Raw genomic sequence first — 9,571 nt, 5'->3', positions numbered from 1 at the left:
TGTTTCTACTCAGTAATACGTTGTTTTCTTCCTTTTTAAATTTCTTAATAGTGATTACATGATTTCCTTATCAAATTCAACAGGAAGTTTTCTTTACTAGAAGTGGCCATTCTCTGTTAGAAGACGATGTTTTCTAGTCACATTGTGCGTCTGGGACAGGGGTGTGATGAGGCAGTGAGGAACTGCAGATCTTCAGCTCTCCCCTGCTTCCTCTGTCAGCTATCATTCTGCTCCCCCAATTTAATTTTGAATGGGTGGGGAACACATCTCTGTCTAGTGTAGTGCCCACTCCACCCCATTTTGTTTTTTAAACTTTATCATCTCCACATCACACCTTTCCATAATGGCAGACAGGCAGTGGGGAAGGAGGCAAAGTCAAGGCCTGGGCAGGTGTTTGCAAACCATTAAGGCTTCTTTCTTTTTCCTTTAGAGAAATGGTAGCCTCTATGGACTTTGAACGTTCTTGTCTCTAGACTAAGTAGCAGAAGGAAAGAAACTACCTTGGTTTGAAAATATTTTCCGAAGTTTTCTTCTGAACTCTCATTCACTCTTCTGTTTTTTGCTTGTTTCCCTGGTTGGGCTTCCCTGGTGGCTCAGAAGTAAAGAATCCACCTGCCAATTCAGTCCTTGAGTTGGGAAGATCCCCTGGAGAAGAAAATGGCAACCCACTCCGGTATTCTTGCCTGGAAAATCCCGTGAACAGAGGAGCCTGGTGGGCTACAGTCCATGGGGTCGCAAAGACTTGGACGTGACTTAGCAACTAAACAAGATCAAGAAGAAGGTGAACTTGGTATGCAAACAGTAGATCTCAGGTACAAAGTCTCAGATATATCAAACAAAGCTTGTATACTTGCAAGTGTTTAATTTTCATTATACCTGGGACCTCATTTTTTATGATAGGCCTTTCATATCCTCAGCCTTCTGAGATTTGTTGGTCCAAATATTTGCCATTTTTAACAATAACATTTAGGAATCTCCAACAACCTATAGCTTATAGTATAACCTGATTCCTGTTCGAATATAACTTAGATTTAATTTTTCTGTATAGAAATGATCATGTGGGACTACTTGTTTCCACCTTAACCAAATGAAAAATATGGAAAGTCTGTGATTTGGTATTGTTAAAATTAAATACAAATGGAGGCTAGACTTGAAAATTCCCTGGCAGACAAACTGTTTAAGCCACATAAGCAAAACTAAATCAAAATTACTTTGTGAACACAAGTAAAAATTAACTTAGGTTATCTCTTGTAAATGCCCCGGATAATCATAAAAAAATTTATCTTCCTAAATATGATATAAAATCACTTTTAATCAGCTCCCTGCCATCTAGAAACTCCCACTGAAAATAACCAATCATTATAAAAGTTAACATCCTCATTTTCACTTTATTAGCCATCCTGTAACATCATGTCCTTGAGCTTCACGTCAGTTTTACATTTGAAAGTTCCCAGTTTTCAAATTTTCTTATAGGCACAATAAATTCTTACTAAATGCTACTTACTGATCTTGTGGTTTTAATTTTGATATTCCTGGATTTTTGACAGTGTCTTTCCGAAACTTATATATTGAAGCCTTAACTCCTAGTACCTCTGAATGTAACTCTATGTGGACGTAGGATCTTTAAAGAGGCAGTCAAGTTAAAATGAGTTGGGTGGGCTCTAATCCAGTCTGACTGGTGTCCTCATAAGAAGAGGAAATTGGGACAGAGACACACACAGAGGGAGACGATGTAAAGACACAGGGAGAAGACAGCCACCTAGCAGCTCGGCAAAGAGATCTCAGAAGAAACCAAGTGTGCCAACACCTTGGTCTCAGACTTCTAACCTCCAGAATTGGAAGAAAACAAATTTTTGTTGTTTAACCCACTCCGTCTGTGGTCTAGTACATTGTTACGGCAGCCCTAGCAAAACTACAGTTGGTTTCCAAGTGTGTGCTGAAAGGTTTGTGTTTCCAATGAGGACACATTCAAGTTAGACTGAATAGAGTACCGCACCAAAAAGGAAATCCTCCAAAATAATTGATTTTGACAGTCTAGTTCTCCTGATAACATCAGTTTTTCTGTACCAAGGAATACGTGCTCAGAAATCCAGGGTTATGGCCACTGTTCAGTTGGTGGGGTTAATGAAGTGTACGTGGCTTTAAGCCATTTTCTAATCAAGAAAAAAACGGATTTATCAATAGGTAAAAATGGTAAAATTGCAGTCTTCTCTTTCATGAAGCCTGTAATTAAAGTTACATAAATGGAAACATTTTAATCATAAACTCTACAATCAAAGTAAAGTTGGTAATTTAATACTGTGTTTTGAAAAATGATATTTTGGTAATACCTCTTGGACATAAGATGCAAAAAAGTATGGTGTAAGACTAGGGAGAAAAAGAACAGGAAAAGCATTTACTGGATTTTAATTAAAACATTATTTGTTAAGAGTTGCACTTTTCTAGAGTGAAAGGAATGTATATGTTATAAAAACTAATTGAAGATTGCTCTTTGCTCACAAAGAGAAACAGCTGGGTTTTAGCATTTGTGTGTATTTAAGATCAGTGTTCACTGGGAAAAAGAAAATCTATAGCTATTTGGAGAAGAAAATGAAAAGTTAGCTTGCTCATCAGTCATTACAAAACATTCTTTATGTACATATGGAACATAAAGCACATCAGGTTTATAATCAGCCACTTCCAGTTCTTAGAACACTTAATCTCTTGATTAGATGACATTTTTAGTTGAATATTTTATACCCAGAGTTAGAAATTTGTACAATATAATCATTTATTCACATTGCTACAAGGCAGCATCACTAAAGACCCATGAACCACGGACCATATGTTCACTCTGACTTTTGGAATTCTGGGCAATTCTGGGGTAGGATGAAAAGATGCTGACTCGAAGAGCGCAGAGCTTCCCTTCACTTCCACACTTTTGCATTGATTCAAAATCTAAGCTAATGACTCTGAGTATCTAGAAAAGGAACATCCCCACTACAAATTTATCGACTGCCTCAAAGGAGATGCTTGTGCCTTAATCTTTCCAAATCAAGTCAGCAGGAGTAAAGAGAAAGTAATGATTTTAAAGGACACCTGATGTGTAGGCATGACAGCCTTTGCTAGCTGTCAGCAAACACACCTGTGATATTCCAAAATTGATGCAAGTCTCAGACTCCCCCTCTAAAAATGGTAGAATTTCTGAGTCTCTTCAGCCTCCACTAGAAAGAATTTCCACCATCTGTGAAGCAACAAGACACAATTGAAGAATTCAAATAGTTGACAGACCACCTACCTTATGCTGCCAGAAACAGCATAATCCTAATTAAAAGTAGATATGAAGACCCTTGTCTTCCCTCTCAACCATGCCTTGAATGTGCAGGTTCTGCTTTCTGAGGCAGCCAGATTGCAGTTTCCCTATCCCCATCCATCTCCACCCCACAAGTCCATCAATATCCATATGAGAATTGCAGGCCCCTGAAAGCAACTGGGCAGGATTTAGGAAGGAACTAAATGGTCCGTTGCTTTCTGGGATGTATAGCGCCCACCATGCCCCCAGCCAGAGCACTAAAAAAAGGGACAAGTATAAGGAGGGTCTTTGTGGCAGTGCCCACGGCGGGATGCAGCCTTGTGTACATTACACGCTTTCAGAGGATTTAGAGCTCTGGAAAGTGAAGGAAAGAGAAGATACTGCTTTTTCCTTCAGAGCTGCATTAAGTGACATTTTGCTACTAGAAATGGGCCTAGGCCAGGATTTCTCAACCTCTTTTCTATTGACATTTGGGGCTGGGCAGACCTCGATGCCAGTAACCATCCCCCCCCCCCATACCCCGCCCCACCCTGTGAAGAGATATCCAACACTGTCTCCAGATTATGTTAAATGTCCCTCAGAGCAAAATCACTCCTGGTTGAGAACCATTGGAAGAAGACAACCAAAGACATAATTTAAGAATAGGTTATTCAGCACGAAAAAATGACCTAGATATGTAGATCAGAACCGATCACTGAGCTCTGGATAAAGATCTTTAACTCCTGATATTTACTGTGAACACATTGTATGTCAGGTGCTGTTCTAAGCATGTGGCCATGTTATTTCATTTATCCCCAGACTATGCTATGAGGTAGGTACTGTTATCATCTCCATTTTCCTACAGAAGAAATGGAGACACAGAAAGGTAAGGCATGGGCCCACTCTCAAGTCAAATTGAGTCAAATCTGATTCAATCCCAGATAATCTGACTCCAGAGGCAGCTTTCCAATCACTAAGCTATAACCATGTATGCCTGTACAGTCCTTTATAAATTGTGGGGCACTTTCCCAGTTTAATCCTGCCTCTCTCCCTGATTCACCTCTATTCCATGATGGTTTCTTCCTACAGGTTTAACCTCAGGCAGTTTAAGAGTCTATTTTGACTAAGGCAGCAGTGCAGTTGTGGCACCAGACCTATCAGCTGGGGCCTGGCATTCATCTCAGTGCTTTTATTTAGACTCTGGAATGTCTGAGTTGAACCACAGCCTTCCTCCACTTTCTTCTACATTGGCCTGTCCCCCTGGCTCCTGTATTATTTTCTTTTTAAGTGTTTTAGATAACCAGAATCCCATCCACTTGGCTGAGATCTTGATCAATCTAGAATCACCTGACCCAACTAAAAAAATAGCTGTTTTCTATTTCCGTGCCCCCTCAGCAGTATATGACAGTGTACTCTTGAGGCATTGCTCCCCTTGTTGGACTGACTTGCCAAAGATGGACACTGACCATCAAACCTGAAATGGTTGTGCCCCTTGGTCCACAGTATTTAGGGTTAATACTGCCTTACCCTCAGGGACAAACCCTGTCGTACAGCCAGTTCCTCTGGTCTGGTCCCTCTCACCTCAGGCTTCCACTGGCCTCCCTAGGGAGCCCTCTAAAAGTTCATGCTTGACCTCTTGCCAGTCAAGGTAGGGAAGTAGTTAGCCTTCATTTTTGGTTTTTGTTGTTTGTTTTTGTTAAAAGTTATTTTGATCTTCCAAATAATTTATATAGCATGCAGGGTATATCTTTTGATCCTGTTTGAGAAAAGCAGTGCAGTGAATTTACCTAATATGGCAGCGCTATTGAAGTGGCGAGGCCAGAGCTTAAACCCAGGCCATGAAACCATAGATCTTTAGGGCTTGAAAGGCCTTTAAAAGTCATCTAATCCAACCAAGTAAACGAAACTTGAATCTCCTCCATGACATCTCTGCCAAGTAGTTAACCAGCTTCTATTTGAATGCCTTCCCTCACAGGACAGCTCAGTTTCATCTTTGGCTAGATCTGACAGTCATTTGTTTAATCCTTCTCACATTCTTTAATTCATCAAACAAGTATTTCAGGGCCTAATAAGTGCATCATCAAATGTTACGTGGATACTGAGGTAATTTCTCGGAGCAACTTTAGTTACAGATAGAGAATGGAAAGTTCTATACGAGGGCTACTGATAAAGTGCTGTGGAAACTGTTGGAGAGTTTCTTCCTTCTCCCGATCTGAAAACTGTCTTACTGTGTAGCTTCCAAAATTTGGTCTTAATTCTATTCTTCTCAGTCATGAGGAAACAAACTGCCTTTTTTTCTTCATCATTGCTAGTGTGTCATCCTTCAGTTGTTTCTCATAAAGGACTTATCAGATCCCTTTTTCCTCCTGGTTACTCCTCCCTGAGCCCATTTCAGTCTGTTCATGATTCTCTGAAAGAGTTTCCCTGTAGCTAAAAAGCATGTGATGTGGACTGGTCTGAAGAGAAGTGAAACTATCATTCTCTCACTCTAGATAAAATAATTCTACAGGGCATTAAAACTGTTTTGCTTTTTGGAGACCACATTCATCCATTATTGTTTCAAACTCACCTTACTATTAACTAAAACCCATGGTGCCAGGTGCTCTGAAGGTAGTGCAGAGACTACGACCCCACTCTTAACATGTCTTATCCTGTCAGATTATGATAATATTGCTCATGTGACTGACCACTTACAACTTAAAGTTAATTATTAATTTTGATTGAGGTAAAATACACAAAAGGTAAAATGTACCATAGAGGAAAACAACAGGATAGGAAAAACAAGAGCTCTCTTCAAGAAAATTAGAGATATCAAGGGAACATTTCATGCAAAGGTGGTCTCAATAAAGGACAGAAATGGTATGGACCTAACAGAAACAGAAGATATTAAGAAGAGGTGGCAAGAATACACAGAACTGTACAAAAAAGAGCTTCACGACCAAGATAATCACGATGGTGTGATCACTCACCTGGAGCCAGACATCTTGGAATGTGAAGTCAAGTGGGCCTTAGAGAGCATCACTGCGAACAAAGCTAGTGGAGGTGATGGAATTCCAGTTGAGCTATTTCAAATCCTGAAAGATGATGCTGTGAAAGTGCTGCACTCAATATGCCAGCAAATTTGGAAAATTCAGCAGTGGCCACAGGACTGGAAAAGGTCAGTTTTCATTCCAATCCCAAAGAAAGGGAATGCCAAAGAATGCTCAAACTACCACACAATTGCACTCATCTCACACACTAGTAAAGTTATGCTCAGAATTCTCTAAGCCAGGCTTCAGCAATATGTGAACAGTGAACTTCCAGATGTTCAAGCAGGTCTTAGAAAAGGCAGAGGCACCAGAGATCAAATTGCCAACATCCGCTGGATCATGGAGAAAGCAAGAGAGTTCCAGAAAAACATCTATTTCTGCTTCATTGGCTATGCCAAAACCTTTGACTGTGTGGATCACAATAAACTGTGGAACATTCTGAAAGAGATGGGAATACCAGACCACCTGACCTGCCTCTTGAGAAACCTGTATGCAGGTCAGGAAGCAACAGTTAGAACTGGACATGGAACAACAGACTGGTTCCAAATAGGAAAAGGAGTACATCAAGGTTGTATATTGTCACCCTGCTTATTTAACTTATATGCAGAGTACATCATGAGGAACGCTGGGCTGGAAGAAGCACAAGCTGGAATCAAGATTGCTGGGAGAAATATCAATAACCTCGGATATGCAGATGACACCACCCTTATGGCAGAAAGTGAAGAGGAACTCAAAAGCCTCTTGATGAAAGTGAAAGAAGAGAGTGAAAAGGTTGGCTTGAAGCTCAACATTCAGAAAACAAAAAGATCATGGCATCTGGTCCCATCACCTCATGGGAAATAGATAGGGAAACAGTGGAAACAGTGTCAGACTTTATTTTTTTGGGCTCCAAAATCACTGCGGATGCTGATTGCAGCCATGAAATTAAAAGACGCTTGCTCCTTGGAAGGAAAGTTGTGACCAACCTAGATAGCATATTAAAAAGCAGAGACATTACTTTGCCAACCAAGGTCCGTCTAGTTAAGGCTATGGTTTTTCCCGTGGTCATGTATGGATGTGAGAGTTGGACTGTGAAGAAGGCCGATCACCGAAGAATTGATGTTTTTGAACTGTGGTGTTGGAGAAGACTCTTGAGAGTCCCTTGGACTGCAAGGAGATCCAACCAGTCCATTCTAAAGGAGATCAATCCTGGGTGTTCATTGGAAGGACTGATGTTAAAGCTGAAACTGCAATACTTTGGCCACCTCATGCGACGAGTTGACTCACTGGAAAAGACTCTGATGCTGGGACGGATTGGGGGCAGGAGGAGACAGAAACGACAGAGAATGAGATGCCTGGATGGCATCACCGAGTCAATGGACATGAGTTTGAGTGAACTCCGGGAGTTAGTGATGGACAGGGAGGCCTGGCGTGCTGTGATTCATGGGGTCACAAAGAGTCGGACACGACTGAGGGACTGAACTGAACTGAAACAAGTTTTAAATGTACAGTTGGGCACCATTAAATATATTTTCTTTATTGTGTGACTATCACTGCCATACATCTCCAGAACTTTTTCATTGTCCCAAATTGAAACTCTATGTCCATTAAACTAGCTTCCCTTTCCCCTTCCCCCTGGCCTTTCACAGTGACCATTCTACTTTGTTGCCATGAATTTAACTACTCTAAGTAGCTCATATAAGTGGAATCATACAATAGTTGATTTTTTGTGTGTGTGACTGGCTTATTTCATCTACCGTACTGTGTTCAGACTTCATCTATGTTATAACATGTGTGAATTTCCTTCATTTTTAAGGCTGTATAATACTCCATTGTACATGCATACTACATTTTTTTGTTTGTTTGTTTTGCTAGAGAATTTGGGATTCGGAACACTGCTTTATTTGAAACCTATAAATCATTATTCATCAAATGAAACTAATGATCAGATATACCAAATTATGTGTCCCTAAACTCTGTTTGCTTGTGAGAAAAGCTGCCTTTATCGGAGTGCCCAGACCACAAGATAGAAAAGGCTTTTTGTGACTCACTGAAACGTCTTATAGAAAGCCCACCAGTTTCTTCGCCTCCTGGCACACGGGATATGCTAATTCTTTGGCTTTTGCCAACCCAATTTGCAAAACTTTCTCTAAGTGGTCCTTGTTCATCTTCAGTTTTTCAATCTCTCTCTTAATTGGAGCAAATTTCTCAATCACAGCCTCTGCCATCACCAGCTTGTAGCGAGCAGTGTCCATCCCAGCACTGCGGCGGACCACCTCCTCCACGGGGAGCCCAGCCACCGCTGCGTGAATGGCCACCAGGTTGGACACGCCTCCTCGGCTGGCGGGCTCGTAGGTGACCTCTGAGGTGAAGTCCGTCAGAGCCTTGCAGAACTTCTGCACTATCTCCTCCGGGCTGTCGGTTATTCTGACAGTGGCTGGTTTATCGGGGTCTGATTTCGATATTTTGGCAGAGGGATCATGCAGGAACTTTACCTTCTTCATTGATGTCAGAATGGCCTTGGGGACTGGGAAGAACTCCCCATACTTCTTGCTAAAACTCTGTGCTAGATCCTGAACTAGCTCCATGTGCTGGACTTGATCCTCCCCAACAGGAACGTGTGTGGACCACACCTTCCTAAATTTCTCTTCTGCGACTGGACTTTGCACTCCTGTCTTGTAATTATAGTAAGGCCGACATGCAGAGGTCATCTTGACTGCCCCAAACCAAATTAGACAACAGTGTAGGTTAAAAAGCAATTACAGTAGCCCATAGGAAATCACATACTACATTTTGTTTATCCAGCCTTCTGTTGATAGACACTTGGGTGAGTTACTTCTAGCTTTTTGCATTGAAAATGGTACTGCTGTGAATGTGGGTGTACAAATATCTTTTTGAGACCTTACTTTCAATTATTTTAGGTATATACCCAGAACTGGAATTCCTGGATTGTAAGGAATTAATAATTATTTTTAATCCCTTCAGAATGTTTTTTAAAAATGTATTGCTTGGCTCTCCTAGAGCATTTTTGTTTGCTTGTTTGTTTTGTTTTCGATTTCACTTAGACAAGGTATTGGAGAAGGCAATGGCAACCCACTCCAGTACTCTTGCCTGGAGAATCCCATGGATGGAGGAGCCTGGTAGGTTGCAGTCCATGGGGTCTCAAAGAGTGGGACATGACTGTGCAGCTTCACTTTCACTTTTCACTTTCATGCACTAGAGAAGGAAATGGCAACCCACTCCAGTGTTCTTGCCTGGAGAATCCCAGGGATGGGGGAGCCTGGTGGTCTGC

General features: G+C 41.2%; 1 pseudogene; it reads right to left on the bottom strand.

Annotated features, from left to right (window-relative positions):
• Nucleotides 1-8,339: 8,339 nt before the first annotated feature.
• LOC129561699 (tryptophan--tRNA ligase, mitochondrial pseudogene) lies at nucleotides 8,340-8,990 on the bottom strand (annotated as a pseudogene).
• Between the last annotated feature and the right edge of the window lie 581 nt (nucleotides 8,991-9,571).

This window comes from Moschus berezovskii, chromosome 5 (genome assembly GCF_049115385.1).
Source record: "Moschus berezovskii isolate FMDL1 chromosome 5, NW_MosBer_1.0, whole genome shotgun sequence".
Lineage (NCBI taxonomy): Eukaryota > Metazoa > Chordata > Mammalia > Artiodactyla > Moschidae > Moschus > Moschus berezovskii.
Note: the sequence above shows the minus strand (reverse complement) of the source record. Positions and strands in the feature narration are given on the sequence as shown.